The sequence below is a fragment of the Pinus tabuliformis genome, chromosome 6 (assembly GCF_031772625.1).
Source record: "Pinus tabuliformis cultivar Carrire ecotype Pingquan chromosome 6, CPIR1, whole genome shotgun sequence".
Taxonomy (NCBI): domain Eukaryota; kingdom Viridiplantae; phylum Streptophyta; class Pinopsida; order Pinales; family Pinaceae; genus Pinus; species Pinus tabuliformis.
This window is the reverse complement of record NC_142292.1, coordinates 1,857,333,173-1,857,352,379: the sequence shown is the minus strand read 5'-3', so window position 1 is coordinate 1,857,352,379 and position 19,207 is coordinate 1,857,333,173. Positions and strand designations below refer to the sequence as shown.

Genomic DNA, 19,207 nt, shown 5'->3' with positions numbered 1-19,207 from the left:
GGAAGAATGGGACTACAACCTGACGCCAAGAGTAGTGTAAGTTGGCAAGCATCCATGGCAGCCATAAGATTTCCTCTCTTCTCTCGTAGCCATCGATACATGAAGGATCCCGAGGCGGCAGCTGGAGACTGCCCACGCCACGTACCCGGGGTGGGACAGACAAGTTAATGCTCAATTAATGTTAACCCAAATCAATGTGTATCAAACAACACAAAAACCACAGCATCGCTAATTTCATAGCCCTGGGGGATTACACGAATCATCGGGTGGAGATCATGTCAATTGCTAACAGGTTCGAGTCATGGAGAACTGCGTGGGAATCATCGCAGTCCTGTCCAACCGGTTGGGTAGTTGTACAGCTATAGGACTTGTTTCATGCAAGTTTTAAAGTGAGCCATTATGTGAGCGTACATAAGAATAGGAATTTCAGACTTGTCAACTGTATAGAGAATAACTCATGTGTTGACAATTATGTACACATGATACAGGACCGTCAACCTTATAAAGCAAGTCTATGTGTTGGTAATTATATAGTTGTGTATATGTATATATTAAAAAAAAAAAAATTGCAGCAGGATATATGACATGAGCTTAACATGGCCACCCATATATAAATGCAATGTCTAGCCAGCATATTTAATTATTGTCAACATTTCAATAGTGTGCCATCTTATAAAGCTTTAATATCTACTTCAAATGGGAGTCAGAAGTTTGGATTTAAGATGCTACCTTAGCTTTGATAAGCGTTCCATCTCCCAATTTTACTCTAGTTAAAGAAGAATCTGTAGACTGTTGAATGGAAACGACTTTAGATTTAGACAATGCGAATATTTATGCAGAAATCAATCGAGAGCCCAAATAATGAAATGGCGATACCTTTATGTGTTTGACAGACAACATACCCACAAGAATACCCAGGAAAGCTTGATAGCCACAGTTATCAACTATGTAAACCAATTTCAGAGTTAAAATAAATCCTCAGACGTAGCTAGAATTTTCAGAGAAAGTTTTAAAAGCCATAATATATTACAAGCATCAATCATCGCAACTAGAATTTCCCCCAACAGTACACAACGAAAGGCACTTGAGCATTCTTGAAATATTTGAAGAGTATAAAAAGTTCTTGTGCAAAATGTGCAAGAGTATATAACGGAAAAAAATGTCTTAGCATATAAAAATAGCTTTGTAATGGAGTTGAACTAAGATAGCTTAGCCAAATCCACCGATGAAAACATCTGCACAGTACCCAAATCACATATAGAGAGATGCGATAATGCTATTCTAAGCCCCAAATACAAATCAGAATTAAATGTCAGAACTCAAGAGCAAACTCCAATGATACAAAACTAATTGAATCCGCCAATCCCTAAATATGCAAAAGCATCTTAACAAAGCTATTCAAAAGCATCATCATCGTCATCGGGAAGGGGTTGGGCCACAACTGCTACAAGTTCTGCCTCATACCTGACAACATAAAAGATTGTAAGCCAAAGTTTCAATCTTTTAGAAATGGAACAAATTATTTCAATAAAAGTTAACAAAAAATAATAAGAAAATAGCATTCTACTTACTACTGCTGGGTTACAAGGTCTATCTGAACCTCAGGAGGAGCAAGAGTAGGTGACTCCACAAAATGAAGGTTTGGATCCCTACAAAAATAACCCATTATAGAATCAATGCAAATTTTTTAATATAACATTCATATTAGGGAGCATCAGAAACTAGATTAAAGGCTCACCCTGAGAGCTTCCGTGCCAAGTACAGGAATGGCTTCTCAAAGTTGTAGTTACTTTTTCAGATATCTCATAGTACTGAAGATTCTTCTTTCTATGAAAAGTAACTTACTTATTTTCACTTGCCTATTCTTCACATCAACCTTGTTTCCACAAAGAACAATAGGAATGTTCTCACACACACTGAAATTCACAAAGATATTTAGCTAATCAGTTTAGGCAGTTGTGCCACCACACAATTAAGGAACCTTCATTTCTACTTAGAGATCCAACCCCTCTGTATAAGAGATACCTGCAAAGATCTCTGTGCCACGTTGAGACATTCTTGTAAGTCAATCGTGCAGTAACATCAAACATGATAACTTCACATTGCCCATGAATACTGCAACAAACAAAATCCCAATCAGTAAATAAGAAGGAAACAAATAAATACTTAGGCAGACCTGAAATTAGACGAGTGAATGGAATCAAATCAAGACCAGCATTACTCAGTAATGGCTTGCAACCTTTGGGCCGAGCCCCTTTCTTTAAGAGACATAGGTGTATATAATTAGAAAAAAAAAAAAACAATTTTTGCTTGCCGTAAACTGTATCGACCCTAATCTAAGGCAGAGATTATTGCAAGTTGTGTTAAGATGTGGTAGAGCATTTCCTCTGTAATAAGGAAGGCCAGAAAACAAAGTGGCGTAGCTGGAGACCCGCTCTGTGGACATTATCTAAGCGAAATTGAACACCCAAAAAGGAAAACTGGGTTTGGAATAGAATGAAAAAGCAGGTTGGTAGGGTTATCATCTTATCTGCGTTTTAACTCTTTCCAGAATACAAGTATTAATAACCTGGAAGCAATCAGGAATTAATTCAAAAGAACAATGTAATTGAGGGGCAGGGTTCGAACCCTGTCAACAAGGGAGGTTGTAAGCTTAGGGGATAAGACCCTCTTCAATCAATTAAATAAAACATCATATAAACTGTATAAGAATGTGCAGCTAAACCAAACAAAAACGTGACATAGATAGAAGCTATGCAATACTATGAACTCATAAAACAAAAACGAGTACAAATTCATGTACAGAAAGGTTGCGGTGCAGTAACCTTTAAACAAGCACAAACGAGGAAAAAATATTCTGTCGTTAAAAGCAGTATACCCTCACAATAAATTATAGTCCAGTAAACAAGGAGCCTAATATGTCGTGAACAAAATAAGCACAGGTGTGTGTTAAAATATATATACAGTTACAATTGTCCGAGCAGAGGAATTGTAGTCAGACATCCAAATTCAAGAGCCTAAAATTACATTTGTCATGTCCATGGTAACTGGACCTGGAGGGAATGAATAATCCTCCTCACCCTGGTTCAATAAAAAATAAAGGTGACCTAGAGGGTTACTCTCCTTTAAACACACGAAAAACTCTGAAGCAAAACAGACATAGCCGCGGCCGGTAGGATTCCCCATACCTGAAACTCGGAACAACACGGGGGTGGGGTTTTCCTTAGTCTTTAGGCAGTGTGAGGAACGGGTGCCTAATCTGTACAAGGAGCAACTCGAATAGCACATGTTAGACAACAATAGAAGTAATGCAAACCACAGTAAAACAAAAACTCAAGGAATTTATCCTCGTGCTTTTCAAGACACTTACCACTAAAGAAAACTCCAGCCAACGAATGAACAACACTCGTTCCAGTGCTGTAGGAGGACACCATTGTCGAATAACCCTGCAGACGCATGATGCATGAGCATAATCGAGAAGTTTATCAGTAAATCGAAAAGAACGCATGGCCAAAAGGTTACAGAAGGAACAAGAAATTGTGTGGTTATCTACCTGAAGGGTTTGGAAACAAATCCTCCGGCATTTGAATAGGGTTTTCGAGCTAGGGTTTCTGAGACGAAACACATGGACTGAACCAGAGCAAAGCCGCAGAGAAAGTTGCCAAAAAAATGATCCCATCACCCAAGGCAAGCGTTAGTTTAGGCGGCAGCCCGCGGAGACGATCTGCCACCGTTGGATTACGAAGTGTGCCCTCCACCGTTGATGCAAGGCGAAAAGACTGGACAGGCTGCCGGCCTTGTACAGTATGAAGCAGAGCAGGAGATAATTCTCACAGTAATGGATAAGGGGTGCCACGTGATGGCTAAAGGGAAAATGTAAAGTTACCTCTGGAACCATTGCCGCGTGGTTAACATGCATCCAAACCATATTATAGAGATTTTTATTAAAGTTAAAAAGCAGTACACCAATCCCTTAAACCATACCTGTATGACAATTGACGTGCATAAAGTGACTTAAGGTAAATGAATCATAGGAAATTGTATATATAATTCCAAAGGGTAATCCTAGGTATGTAAAACCTTATGACTATATATATAATTTATTCTTGAGAAATGGGGTTATGACAGTACATCATGAGATTGTGGTCTTAACCAAATGTCTGGCGAGGCCAGGGGCTCGTTTGCCTCGTAACCGCTTTAGAGGCCAGAAAAGAAATCCAAACACCTTGACTGTAGGTTTTCCAAAAGCCAATGCGGATAAGAAAACGTCAACATTAAATGCTTTATCCTACTTCTATATGATATTTTCCTGGGGAGCTTATGCTTTCATAATAAATTTTATTGCAATACATGTTTTGCTATGTATCATCACTCGTTGTTCAGGTTGTGGCGTTGCGGAATTACATAATTCATATTGTGTTGACTAAGATTTTCTACGTGGAAATAATCCTTATACCCTCTCTTGGAGTGTTGTGTTTATTACATTGGCAAAAACATTGGTTGCATTAGTGGCAAATATTCACTTATGAAGGCAAATCTAGTTAATCCTCCTCCATATGCTTAAAGCAATCAACGGTGAACATTGTCGCATCCTCAAGATCGACGAAACCTCAGAAGCATCATATGCATGATGTTTATGCTAAGACGAGCCCCAAAATGTGATTTAGTCAAAGTCCAGAGTACTTCCAAAAGCCGAATCAAAACCGCCGTGAGCGTCAAAAATAGACTCAACAAAACCACTTATAGGAATTCGCTAAGAAAAAGTAAATAAGAGAGACAAAACTAGTGATAAAAAAAATTGTTGTTTTATAAACCCTGCCAATTTGCTAAATGCCAAATTATTTATCTGCCATATTGGTGAATTCTCCACGTAGAACGATACAAGTAATAAACATCACAACGCTGATGTCATTAAGAGATATATGATAATAAGGCAGAGAGAAAAGAGGTGTTGGGCACACGGGAGAATGTGAAAGATGAGAGACGAAGAAGCTGCTTTAAGGAAAGATGAGTTTTTAAAGAAAAAAACTTAATAGGTTTCATGTGTTAACCTTAATGCATTAAGGTTATTAAAATTAGTGCTTATATTTAACGGAAGTGATAATATACATATACATTAATATTAAAACAATATAATGGACACCATGTAATTCATATAACTCGTTAACATAAAGTATATAATGGGTTGAGGTTATAATTAATATTTATGGATGACTATAATTTTTTATTAGAAAAAATAGGATTTATAGGATGTGGTATTATGAAAATATATTTAAATTGAATTTTAAAATTATAAGTAAAGGTTTATATATATATATATATATATATATATATATATATAATGAGTTTTATTTTATATTATATAAAATATGTATTAAGTATAGTATAAAAATGACTCACCAAGTTTTAAGGAATGAGAAGGAATTTATATAATGTGGGTTTAGTCATTTAATAAATTAGATAATAGAGCTTAAATTTATTCAATTATTATTAAATTATTATGTTAAAATGAGTAATAAAAATTGAATTTTTTTATTTAATATTAAAATAATATGTTGAAATTGAAAAGTTGTTATTTTACTTTATTATTTATTGGAAGTGTGAATATTATATTATTATATAATTTTTAATATATTGTGTGTGTGGTATTTTGAGTTAATAAGAAATTTAAGTGTAAATTGATTATCGATAAAGAATTTATTGTCAAACATATTAGGCATACCAAATCATTCATGGATGGTAATGGTGGTAGTGGTTCCAAGCATTTCAAACTATAAACTAAAGATTTAACAAGTGAAAATTAAGGTGGAAGAATCCCTAGTCTAACTTGAAGATGGATGAATCTATGATAAAAGATATCAAGTGGGAACTTGATGAGATAAGCCAAGATTCACAATGAAAGTCATGCAAGTGATGGATAAATCACTAGGGGACAACAAGCACATCATTTCAATTGTGGGGAATTGAATCCAAGCTGCTCTAGTAAGAGCCAAGTATCTTGACCTACTGGGCTACAATGGAAGCATAACAATGGATTAAGCAAAACGTAAGACTTAAATAAGGATGACTCATGTATTTGTTCCATTTGGATAAGCACAATATGTATAGTGATCATGGAATTTTAACATGATATTGATGATTTAAATGATTGTACAAACGATAATATCTTAACATTGAATTTGACTCAAATATCCTTGGGGAAGGAAGAATATTCGACAAGAGTTTAAGGCTCAAGATGATGAGACTCATTTGAAATTTAATGATGTACTTAGATGAGTATACCTATGATGTAATGGTTAACTTCCTAATAGAAAGAACAAGAAATGTATATTGAAAAAGTAATTGGTACCTTGATGAAAACATGACACTAATAGTACTCATGGGATAACATAATCCTGTTCAGAGTTGGACCACATCCTCACATAGATCCTAGAGGGATGTTGAACTGTTTATACAAGTAAATGAAATCAATTCATGATAAGAATGCTTATAGTGTATTGTTGTTCTATATTTGATAAGTATTGAGATGATTCTCATATTAACGATGTTTCGTGATATGATGGCATGTGGTAAATGTATATAGTTCTAATGAGAGGTTAATGATGTATATGTGGTGCTTATTTATTTATTTTTTATGATAATGATGTTGAATTCTCATGATAGATATGATATGCATAGGGATCATGATGTAAATTGACATGTGGTTCATTTATTATGAGATGTCATGATATATCCTTGATGCTAATATGTTGATGTTATAACTTATGAGAGTATTTTATGATGTGAGACATGGGGTAATTGCATGCAAATTTTATGACATTCAAGAGTATGCAGATTTTTACTATTCAAAATGTTGTGATAGCAATCACTTTATGTTATTAGGATGAAATGAAAGTGTTGGCATCTGGACTATTTCTCTGATACTATGATTATAACTAATGCATTGATTTCATGTTGAGATGTGGTGATTGACAGGAAATCCACAAATGGGATGAGAGGGCCGATTTATTTGATGATCTCGTGGGCGCCCATACCTGCGAGGGAGAATATCTAACACCATATGAACCGGGGACAACCGAAATCAACACTACATAAGCTAGTGGTTCTTTTGTATTGTATATCTCTTGATGGATAACTCTTGAGGGGCTATGGGACCATCTTGAGAGGGGTAGCTGATGGTTCCCTATGCTAGGTCAAGTGCTTGCAATGGATTAAAGATCAACTTCTGCTGCAAAGTCTCACGAGGAATATGATTATGCAATAACTGCACCTGAAGAATTGGAAGTCAAAGTCTAGGACTCATTATAAAGAAGCGGTTCAAACAATAAACACTAAATTTTGAATCGGATCTAAAATTTGACTTTCTCAAAATTGAATGAAGTTGGAACCACTCTGAAACAACTCGAAACAATTAATGTTAATATTAAAAATTTAAGTAAAAACTGACATTATCCTTATGTTTCCTTTTCAAAAGGGAAAGATAAAGAGAATCTCAACTTTTACTTTAACTTTAAAAATTAAATATTACCATTAATTACTAGCGTTAGGTTTTGTGGGGCCCTTGAGTTAATATTTTTTTTTTTCCTTTTCAGTATTTTTTTATTAAAAAATTATTATTTGGTGGTCATTAGCTATGTTGCACTACATTGTTCAGAATTGGTCAGTTTATTAGAGAACTAGTGAATTTGGTGTTTTATGGTTAGTTCAATACAAGACCGACCTTAGCCAATCTGAACCACCAAACTAGACTAGTACAACTCTAAAACCATTGGGACCAACCAATTCCACTAGTTCTAGGCTAGTTCCGATAAGAGTTTTCCCTTCTCATCTTCCTTTGAAGTCATTTTGTTGGATCCTTTCAGGAATGGTGATTTGGAAAGTGCCATAAACTGTTGAATTGTTGTGAGCACCTAAGATCATAAGTAGTTAAGCCTTGGCAAATAGAAATTTACAAGAACCTAGTACAAACATCCCAAAAGATATTTAGTGAAGATGTGCATGCAAGGAACTATTACAGACCTCCCAAGATACTTAGTGAGGACGTGCATGACCAAAAAGCATAAAAAAAAAAATATCCACCCTCAAAAACCATGCCCAAAACATTGAAGTGTGGTGCAAAACAAATTGTTGGTAGGCTATTAATGCTACCAACAATCATTCACTCTCTAATTTCACAAGAAGCTCCTAATAAGGCTACCTCCTCCACTATGGTTATAGCAAGTTCTTGCAACTCTGTGAGCTACAAGAAATTAAAACTACCTTCGAATCTCCACCAATTTTAGGGGACTTGACTTCTCTTCATGCCCTAACTATTTTGGGTTGATTGATCAGTTAACTAGATGATCACCGAGTTTGACTGAAGTCCCACTGCTTAAATGACCTTCCACTAGTTCCTCCAAAAGTTATAACTAGTTTAACTGACAACAACCTGAGATAATTGACCTTTATTGCCACAAGTTAGCAATCGCATATGCAGAACTAAACTCTAACTCCTCCAACTCGAATTTATTGAGTAAACTAGGTGACACAAACCATGTCACACAATTTAACATCATCCAAGTTGTCTGTTGATGTGGAAATTTGAATTTTTTCAATTTAATCTAGGAAAAATCAAATTGAGAATTTCTTGCTGCATTTTTCAACACATAGTTCATTGGAATATATTACTTTCACTATGAAATTGGCATAGTTCACATGTTAAGTTCATAAGGTTTTGGGCTGATGTGGTTCTATGTGTTGTGTATATAAATAATAGGTGTCCAACTCTTGCTATTAGAAACAAGACTCCCTATGAAATGTGGTATGGCCACATTCCTTTGATGAGGCATCCCAGGGTTTTTGGTTCCTAATATTATGCCTTCATACCTAAGGAACAGATAAAAAACTCAGTGCAAGGAGTCACAAATGTATCTTCTTTGGGTACTCATACCTCCAAAGCATACCATCTCTATGATGAAGTGAATAAGAAGTTTATAGTATCTAGAGATGTGATCTTTCTTGAGTCTTCCAAGATTGACAATGTTGTTGAGTGGTAGCTTAATTGTTTGGATATATTCGAACATGCAAAGTATTTTCAAGAGTTTGATAGTGAGATTCCACAACTCCTTCTCTTAGCTCTATAATTTCTATGAAGAGCCTTGAATAAATCAGGTTGAAGGAAATTCCTTCACCTGCTTTGTCAGGAAAGAGCTAAGAGACTATTGGCAGTAGGTAGCCAAATCTGACAAGCAAGGAGGGTACATGCAAGATACAAAGCAAGGATTAATGCAAAGGAGTAATGTAGAGGAGTGTACTGACTACATACATATCATCAAACATCTTTCATCCCACTTATGATGCCTTGCATTGTGCCTGGTTAGTCCTAAGATCATGTTGGTCACAACCTCAATAGCTTAAATAAACAAGTGGTAATACTCTTCATATTCTAAGCTATGTAATAAACAAGTGAAAGGGAGCAAGACACATAGATCAAACACATGGAATGACTTTCAGTTCTTGCAACCATGAATGTCATTGAAGATGGAATGATACGACAATGATAAGAAAACTTTTAAGCTACATTAAGAGGTGTATTTCAAAAGACGTGCTTTGTTTTCCATACCTAGCCTCCAAAGGGTTATGCATCATATGGAGTCTTCATGCGGTCCTAATATTCTATCATACCTTGGGTTTCTTGGTCTACTTATTTTTCTCCTCAGCTCCTTGAGAGTCATCTATCATGTCATCTTTCTTCGTGGCCCTACTTGGGACGAGGCCCTGGGAGGACACATCTATGCAATTTCAGGCTGCAAGGCAGACTGGGTAGTCAAGGGACAAAACTGCATAGCTTTTGGAGACATTGGGTTCCGGCTGAGGGAAGGACACTAGAGGAAACCACTGCGCATTTTTGAATGGTAAGGGAGGTTGGGATTTCTGCGCATTGCACGGTTCGAACAAGCAACGGAAAAGCTTGAGGGTTACATATGTGAAGTGTGTAGTTCAGGAAAGTTGGATGAGTCTAGGTTGCTAAGGAAACTCCAAAATTTAGCTAAGTGTGGGATCAGTGGAACTTATGTGAATAGTGATAAAACTTCACTATGATCACACACTTGAAAACTTATCGATACAACATAGACCATCCAGAATATATAACACACACTTCACTTAATGAAACAACCTTTGTGACAGCTTACGGAAAGTGCAGCTTCGATTATAGAATTTAGGAGGATAAAGGTGACACTTGTGTAAGAGTGTGTGAAATGAGTGTTAAACATGTCTCATTCACATAAATATTTCCCCTTGAAGCAAAACAAACATCCTTTTGCATGACAAGCAATTACCCCCATGCCCAAAGATGACACATTCTATGTAAAGATAAAAGCATAAACGACTCTTAAGATCGAAAAGGGGAGCTTGAGATCATCAACTTACCAATAAGTGACTAAGGAACGATTTATCACAATATCCATAGTAGGCTCTGAAATTTAAGTGCAGGCCAAAATTTTGGAGGGTGTTGCAGCCTCTACAACAGAGCCTTCACCTTCTTGCTAGCTTCGTTTTCAACTAGTGTCTTGAATTCTACGAACTCAGAGAATGTCTCATCTTTATTCCACGTGAAGAAGATCCAACACTTCCGTGAGAAGTCATCAATAAAAGTGACAAAATATTTGTGTCTGACAGTGTAGGTTGTCGAGAAAGGTCCATAAACATCATAGTGGATCCTTTCTAGGACTGCATGTGCTTTGTTGTCCTGATCATGGAATGTGGATTTTATGTACTTTTGTAATGTACATCCTTTGCATATATACTATTGCTTAAGTGCTCCTTTAGAGAGGCGAGTTCCATATACCTTGATTCCAAATTGTTGCTATTCCTCCTGAGGCTCCTCTTGCCTCACTAATGCTTCCTCTATACCATCTCTGCTGCTCAATGACTTTATTCATTTCCTTGTGGTTTTGTTTTGTTTCTTGTAACATAATAATTCTTGGCTTCTCAGAAATGATAAGATCCCTTAGGGCTGCTACCTTAGAGGGGTACCCAAGTCCCCTGATGTTCCAAGATAATATTTTCATCATTGGATATGCGGTATGCGAGGAGGTGCTCACCCCCCTTGGTCCTTGTTGATTGCTTTTTTGTCATGCTGCCCCAGGATATAAGTTTCTATGGGTGTCTGCGTTCCCATTGCTATGTCCTTTTGCACGTTCTCATCCCTGTGCTGCTTAGCATATTTCCTACCTGGGCCAGGTTTCTTGGAGGGTTCACTAGAACCCCCATGATCTTTAGATGAGCTTATGGTGATTTTGTTGAGGGGAGGATCAAGAAGAGGCTGAGAGGAAATAGTAAGAGCCAATGAGGATTCGATAGTGTCTTGGCGTTGGCTTTCAGGGAGAGGGGGCTCCTGGGGATCAGGAGGAGGGTGGGGGGATGAGAGGTCTTCTTCCTCCAAAGATTCGAAGGGTTTTGATGTAGATGGTAATGGTTGAGTCAAGATGGGAGAAGGGGAGAAGGATGCAGCTTGGATTTCTGGGGGAGGCTTTGGTTTTGGGCCAGACTATTTGTGATTTGCTTTCTTTTTTTTGACTTGTTCCCATGTGTCTTCACTGGCTTCAACATTTTCATTCATTTCATTTTCTTTTAGTTTACTACACCTATTAGCAAAATGACCATATTCATGGCATACCTTACATTTGAACGAGATTTGTTCGTAGTCCAGCTGCTAAGTATGGGTCCATTGGTCCACTTTGATCTTGATTGCCTCCGGAAGGCCCTTTCCTAAGTCGACTTCAACACAGATCCTTGCACATGCGTGCATGTTGTCCTTTGGTTCGCATCTGTCGATGTATATTCCGACAGTTTTCCCAATGGCTTTGACTGATTCATCTCCCCAGCAATGAAGAGGGAGATGGGGCAAGCGAACCCAAACTGGGATTGCATTAGGTATATCCATTTCTGGGTCGAAGTCAGGGGACTATCTGTTCAGATAGAGACCTCTCGAATCCATGAAGTAGGGACCATTTCTGAAGATGAGATTCCGGTCTTCTTTGGTTTCAAAGAGGAATGTGTAGTAACCCCTTCCACAGGATCGTATTGTGATTTTTCCTTGGATGTTCGCGTTCCTGTTGCGCTCCACCCATTTCTATATAACTCTGGGAGAGGGCCACATGCCTATAAATTTTCCAACTAGACCTCTCTCTGCTAGAGAGATCGCTACCTTCCTTGGGAGATTAGGGGAAGGGAGATTTCTGGGATGTTAGCCAGTTTCTTGATGAACTTTGAAGCTGTGGGTTTGTTTCGGATGGTAGCATTTTCAGAAATGAGAGAGGCGAAGATCTCAGCCTGGTCTTCATTGTCTTGCATCTGGGAGGGGTTGATCCCAGCCATAGAAAGGCCAGAGGGAGCACTAGCTTGAGGAGGAGGGCAGAGCCTGACTGCGAGGGTGCCGAGGAGGAAGACTGGAGGCCCAGTAGCAGGGGCTGCCAGGTGGGAGGCCTGCAAAGGGCCGCAAGAGGCGAGGTTGCAGGGGTGTGGGAGCTCTGGTTCAAAATCTCGCGCATGATCAAAAGGTCAACATTGGAGCTTGTACATTTTTGCACCTTCTGGTGGTGTGAAATTTCTCCATGTCTCTGTTATCAGGTTATGAAAATCGGGGTGATTCAGCCAAAAGGCTTCAAAGCGAAAGGGCCTGCGAACATTGTCTCCCAATCTTTGCCAATGAAGCCTAATAGGCCAATGGTCCGAGCCAGAGAGTGGCAATATAGAGGCTAAGAGATCCCTACCAGGATGTATTTCATTATCATAGATCAGGAATCTGTCTAACCGAGATGCAATTTGGTGGGCATTTGCACGCTTGTTGTTCCAATTATAAACTCCATTGTTGAATTCCATATCTATAAGCCTGTTGTTATGAATGTAGTTTTTGAAGTGCGTGCTTTCACAGTCCAGCTTGATCCATCCTCCTCCTTTTTCCTCCAATCTTTTAATCATGTTGAAGTCCCCTCCTGTGATACAAAGTGGGTGGGATCTTTCTGAGTTGATCTGAGTTAGGGTGTTCAGTGTGTCTACTTTGTTTGTTGCCTCTTGGGGGAAGTAGACATTAGTTAAGTGTCCATGAACATTTGTCCCTGTTAAATGAAACTTGGCCTGAATAAAGTGCTTACTGGCATGTATGTTGGTAAGTGTTATAGCTCTATCATCCCAAATGATGGCTAGCCCTCCTGAGGCTCCCATGGCTTCCACCACCACTGCTTTGCTTCCTGGCCACGCTTTGGCAAGGATCTGATCCAACATTGTGGAATTACATTGGTCTCCTGCAAGTAGAGAATTTGAGGCTTTTCCTGTTGTAGAATGTTCTTTATTAATCGTCCCTTCCTCGGGCTATTGAGCCCTCCGATGTTCCATGAGATGAGCTTCATGATTCACGATTGGGAAGGGGATTATAGTATTTGGTGAGCTTGGAGTATCTTCCAAATTCCACCAGCATCTCCCCTATGCGGATGGTTCTCTGAAGATTGGTTTTCCGTCCTCGTTTCTTGTTGTCTTTGAAGATATTTCTTCCATCCCACTGACTACCAGTTTGGACGCCTAATGATCTTTTCTTCTGTGCTCTTAAGAGAATTACTTCTATGTTCTTTAGCTGTCACTCAGGAATTTTGTCATATTCCCTTTTCTTACAAGCTTGTTCAAGCCCCGGTATATCTAGATCTCCGATGTCGAAGCTCTCCGTTCCTCTTCCATGTGCTGTACTATTTCCTACTCTGCCTCTAAATCATCTACAATCGTGAGCTGCATCTGAGTGCTATATACCTCCATACCTTGAGCAGTCCTTTTCTGCATGCTACTGGGAGAGGGCGTTTTGGTGTCTGCGGGTTGCTTAGAAGTGAGGGCCTTCTTTGAGCTTGATGGAGAAGAATGGGCAGAAGTCTTAGGAATGGCTTCAGGTTGTTTCTGATTATCTAAAATATGAACCATCGGCTGGAGCAGGATTTCAAAGTTGTTGCTTGTTGAAGGCAAGGAGGTGCTGGTGACAAGTTTTTTGACTGAGGTAGAGGGCTTCTTATGGGTCTTTTTGCGATTGGGAACTTTTTTGAACCCATCCGGGTCGAATTTTTCCATTGAAGGGGTGGTCGTGGATTTCATATTGGAGGGACAATCTCGGAATAAATGGCCCATGGCGTGGCATTTTCGACAGCAGAATGGTACATGCTCGTAATCTATTGTTTGTAACCATTCATAATCATCATGGTAGAGGCTTACCACGTTTGGGAGAGCTTTGTTGAGGTGCATGTATACACAGATCCATGCATAGGAGATGTATCGCTTCAGCTTTGTCTCCTATACCACTTTGATGAATTCGCCTAAACCATTCCCAATGTCTCGCAAAGAGTCTTCGTCCCAATACTCCAGAAGGAGAGAATAAAGGTGCAACCACACTGGGGCCTAGCTCAGATCTTCTTTGTCTAGGTTAAAGCATTTGATCCATCCTCTTAGGTACAGCCCTACTGCGTTGAAGAAATATGGTCCTCCATCCAATACCCTGTTTCGGTCCTCCAGACAATTGAAAATGGCAGTAAAGAAGCCCTTAGGCCCTAACTGCAGTGTTATATGCCCTTTTGGCTTCCATTTGGCTGTGATCCAGCCGTGAAAAGCTTTCTCCATTGGCCAAAGGCCTATGAACTTTCCTATCAAAGCATGATCCATCATAAACTGGATCTGAGTGTTGATGTGCTGACTTGGGAGCTCCATTTTGGGTCTGTCAATTGCTACTGGCTTGCAGGTTTTTTACGTCACTCGTGGTTCTTCATTTGTGTTGTTATTCATTGGCGTATTTTCACTCTCTGTTGATGTATCTTCTGGATGGTCCATCCTGACATTTTCAGTCTGTCGCAGGCCGTTTTCTGTATCAGTGGGGGGAGGCATCATGTCCTCCCCCTGAGGGGATTCCGTTGCGTAATAGTTGTTCCGTATTGTGCTATAGCTGCCTTATGGCTGAAGGTTAATGGCAGAACAACACAATCTGTGAAGGTCTACCAGTTGCAGAGCAGCGTCAAAACCTAAGCACTCCACTCTCCATTTTCTTTTTCTGACATAAACAGTTAGATTTTATTTAAAATTTGGCAAATCAGCTGCCGAGGACTTTAACACTGAAACCCTGTATTTCCTTGTTACAGTCGGTGAGGAAAGAAGAACTTGAGTTACACTGTGAATGCAGATAGAGGCTTGAAAAAGAACTTGATTTGGTTTCAGAATGGTGCCTTAAATTCTGCTGCTTTTTCATTCTATGACGTAGCTCTGCTTCCTAGCTTGCAGAGAGGAGATCCAACGCGTCGGAGTGTCAGATCATCGCAAGAATCACTGCGTTTTCTTTTTGAAATGTCTGGCAGAGTGTTATATAGTGTTCAATAATGCCAAGAGCGGTAAATTGGCCTTGAAGAGGCCCTCGTGAACTCCCCAGCACCTACCCAGACACAGAAGTGAGTTCCAACGACGAACAGAGATCGAAAATGCCATGGTTGCATTCTAAATTTTCCCTTGTGGATGAGTCCACATTTCCTAATAGCAGCCAGCTCAAAATGGTTCGGTCCTGAAGTCTGGAGAATCTGAATCAGTCAAATGCTCAAAGGAACAGAGGCCCAGACAACTCCAAAATTAAGGAATGTTACAGACCGATTCAACATCATTTACTAACAGAGATCTCCTGCTCTTGAGAGAGCCTAGGTTGGCTGCCAAGTTCGCCTGTGAGTTTAACTTCCTCAAAACCTTATAGAAGGAGATTTTGTGGAACTTGGGCAACAGTAGTCTGATTTTTTCGAGGATGGAGGCTAACTGCACCTGAGAAGGGATCTTTTGAGAGTTCATAACCTGTATAATTAGTTTGGAGTCTCCAAAGACTGAGATGGAGAGGAGATTCCTCTTGATAGCCAGATTTAGACCCTGCCACAGAGAAAGAGCCTCTACTCTGTTGTTTGTTTCCTGCCCCAGACCCCAAGCAAAGCACAGCTCAGTTGAGCCACCTAGGCTTAATATAACTCCCCCGCCACCCACCTTTCCTGGGTTACCTTTAGAGGCCCCATCGAAGAATAGGCAGTGATCATCCAAAGCAGATCTCCATTTGATGAATTCATGTTCTTCCAGACGAATTTCCTAATGAGAAGGGGCTTTAGCAGGAGGAATGAATCTATTCTGATGATTTGGAACAAGCTCTTTTAACCATTGATCTTCCTCGCTGTCCAGAATCATGCCATTTCCTATGGTGGGTTTGGTTTCTAAGGTCTCCCCCAACAGAGCTTTGATCTTAGTGATAATTCTGACCGGGTTACAACTCTCCTCCCTAAATATTCTGTTGTTCCTCTCCAACCATAGTTTCCATCATGTGAATTTGGGGATCCACATCCAGCCAATCGTGAGAAGGCTTTTTTTGGAGAGACAAAACAGGGATAACTTGGCCCAGTTTCTTAGCAGGTCCTGAATATTTCCTGGAAGCTCTATTTTGTCAGGTCCTAACATCAGGACACCCTTCCAAACTTCTTGAGCAAAGGGGCACAATAAGAACAGGTGGTTAGCTATTTCTTCATCTGATGCACAAAGAGGGCACCTAGAGGGACCTTCCATTCCACACTTCCTCAGGTTATCTCTAGTGAGGATACTTTTATGCGCCAGAGTCCAGCAAAAGAAGTCAATTTTGGGGAGAGCAGGAAAAGACCAAATAAATTTCCATTGAGTTGGCTCTGGGGGGATGCTAGGGATAGCCATCATACTTTTGTAACCTTCTGCTACTGAGTAAGAGCCTGAAAGAGAACCCCACCCTCTTTTGTCCTTAGAAGAGGCCTTTAAGGGAGATTTTCCTTGGAGCAAATCCAACAATAAATTGGCTTCACCATCCAGCCAATGAGGGACCTCCCCCAAATTCCAACCATCCCATAGACTTTCTGCATCATTTGTCCAATTGGAGATGTCCCAAAGGGTTTCCAGATTGCTGGCCTGAAGCCAAGCTCTGATATTTTCCAGTTCTGCCATCTGATTCAAGGGTTGATCTCCAAGAATCAAATCTTCCCAAATTTTTATTTTTTTCCCATTACCTGGGATCCAATAAAGCTTATGACTGAAAAGTTTCAAAGCTGTGAGGCAGAGTTTGAAAACTGGTGATCCTTTGGAAATTCTAGGAGGCTGGTCCAAGCACCTCAAATGTTGCCCATGAAAATATTTTTTCCACAGAACTCTCTTGCTCCAACTAGGATTCCTAGAAACAATGTTCTAGAGGAGCTTAGAGCCCAGAGCAAGATTTTGGGCTGCTAGATCCCACATTTGGAGACCTCCTTCCAAGAATGGCTTCTTAATAGTGTCCCAATTAACTAAATGGAGCCTTCTTTCATTATTTTTCCCTCCCTCCCACAGAAATCTTCTCAGGAAACCATCCACTTTACTAATAAAGGTTTTGGGGGCTAGTAGAATGGAGTTCTGATAAACTGGGAGACTTATGAGAACATATTTCATAAGGATTACCTTCCCAGCATTATTCAACCATGAGGCTCCCTAAGCTTGTATTCTGAGTTTTAGCTTGTCTAGTAGGGGCATCCAGTGAGCTACCTTAGGATTTGATTTGAAGATTGGGATCCCAAGATACTTAAATGACTCCTAGGTCAGGGTTCTTTTCCATTTCTAATAGCCTTGTTATGTCTGTCAAATATTTGATCAAGCAATTCCAGCCATAGATCATGCTTTTTAGATAGTTAATATTGCTGCCTGAAACCTCCCTATAAATGTCCAGCTCCTTCTTGAAGGTTCTAGCAGAATTTATTCTTGCTCCTCCAAGCAATAATGTATCATCAGCAAACTGGGCATGATTTATGTCTTTAACATTGTGAGCCATTCTCAGGCTTGGTAGAGTTTGGATCTGTTGACAGTAGTCTAGCTGGAATTTGAGCACCGAAGCTTGAATGGCATAAAGAAGCGGGGACAAAGGGCAACCTTGTCTTAGCCCCCTCGAGGCCTGGAAAAATTCCGTTGAACGACCATTAACCAAAGGCCCTATCCAAGGGAAGGCAATGCAGGCTTTCACCGAAGTTATGAGAACTTTTGAGAAGCCAAATTTCTCCATCACAAAAAACAGGAAATCATGTCTCACCCTGTCAAAGGCATTTGTCAAATCTAGCTTAATCACCATGCCTTTCTCTTTTCGATGACAGCTTGAATGAATTGCTTCTTGCACCAGCACAATATTGTCAAGAATCTTTCTCCCTTTTATGAATCCTCCTTGGTTTTCAGGGATGATGACCGGCAGAATTTTCTTAATATGGTTGGCTATTATTTTTGTAATTAGCTTATAACTTGTATTACACAAAGAGATGGGCCTGAATCTACTGAAATCGGTGGCACCTTTGTCTTTCGGAATCAAGGCAAGGAAGGCCGAGTTGGTACTGCCTCCAATCTTGGTGCAGGTCTGAGATTTACGGATCATTCTCAGAAGGTATTTTTTAATTGTAGGCCAGCAAGTCAGGTAGAACCTTGCAGTGAACCCATTAGGGCCTGAGGCTTTTTCCAGATCCATGTAATCCAAAGCTTCTTTAATCTCATTCATACTGATCGGAGCAGTCAGCATAATATTGTCATAATCTTGAACATAGTGAGGAATAAGATCAATCGGATAGGCTTGAGAATCGATAGGAGGGTCTTCCGGGGCCGAGTAAAGATCTTTGAAGAAGGACTGGGTTGCTCGCTTTATGCCTTCAGAATCTTTAACCACAGTGTTTTGATAGTGAATTTCATTTACTGTTTTGAAGTGCTTGCTTGCTTCAGCTTGCTTATGGAAGTAGCTTGTATTTTTGTCTTTGGCCTGTAACCAAAGATTTATGGACTTCTGTCTCTAGAACTCTTCTTCATCCCTACTTGTTCTATGGAGATATTTTTGCAGCTCTACTTCTTTTTGAAGAAGGATTTGAGTTACATCGGAATTCTTCATTGTTAATTGATGGCCTGCTAAACTGTCATGCATTTCCTTTCTTTTGGCGGTGGGCATTTTCAACCTTTTAGCCCACTTCTTGAGCTCCCTTTTAAGTCTCCTCATTTTTTCTTCCCACACAAAGAAAGGGGATCCTTCATGAACTTGTCGATTCCAAGCCTCGGAGACCACCTCTTGGAATCCTTCTTGATGAATCCATAGAGAACTAAATCTAAAGGGAATGGGGCCAAGATTTCCATCCAAGGAGAGCTCAAGCAGAATGGGTTTATGGTT

At 39.6% G+C, this 19,207-nt stretch overlaps 1 pseudogene; it reads right to left on the bottom strand.

The window, feature by feature from the left end:
- Window positions 1–1,394: 1,394 nt before the first annotated feature.
- On the bottom strand, window positions 1,395–18,991 carry LOC149266477 (GTP-binding nuclear protein Ran1B-like; annotated as a pseudogene).
- Between the last annotated feature and the right edge of the window lie 216 nt (window positions 18,992–19,207).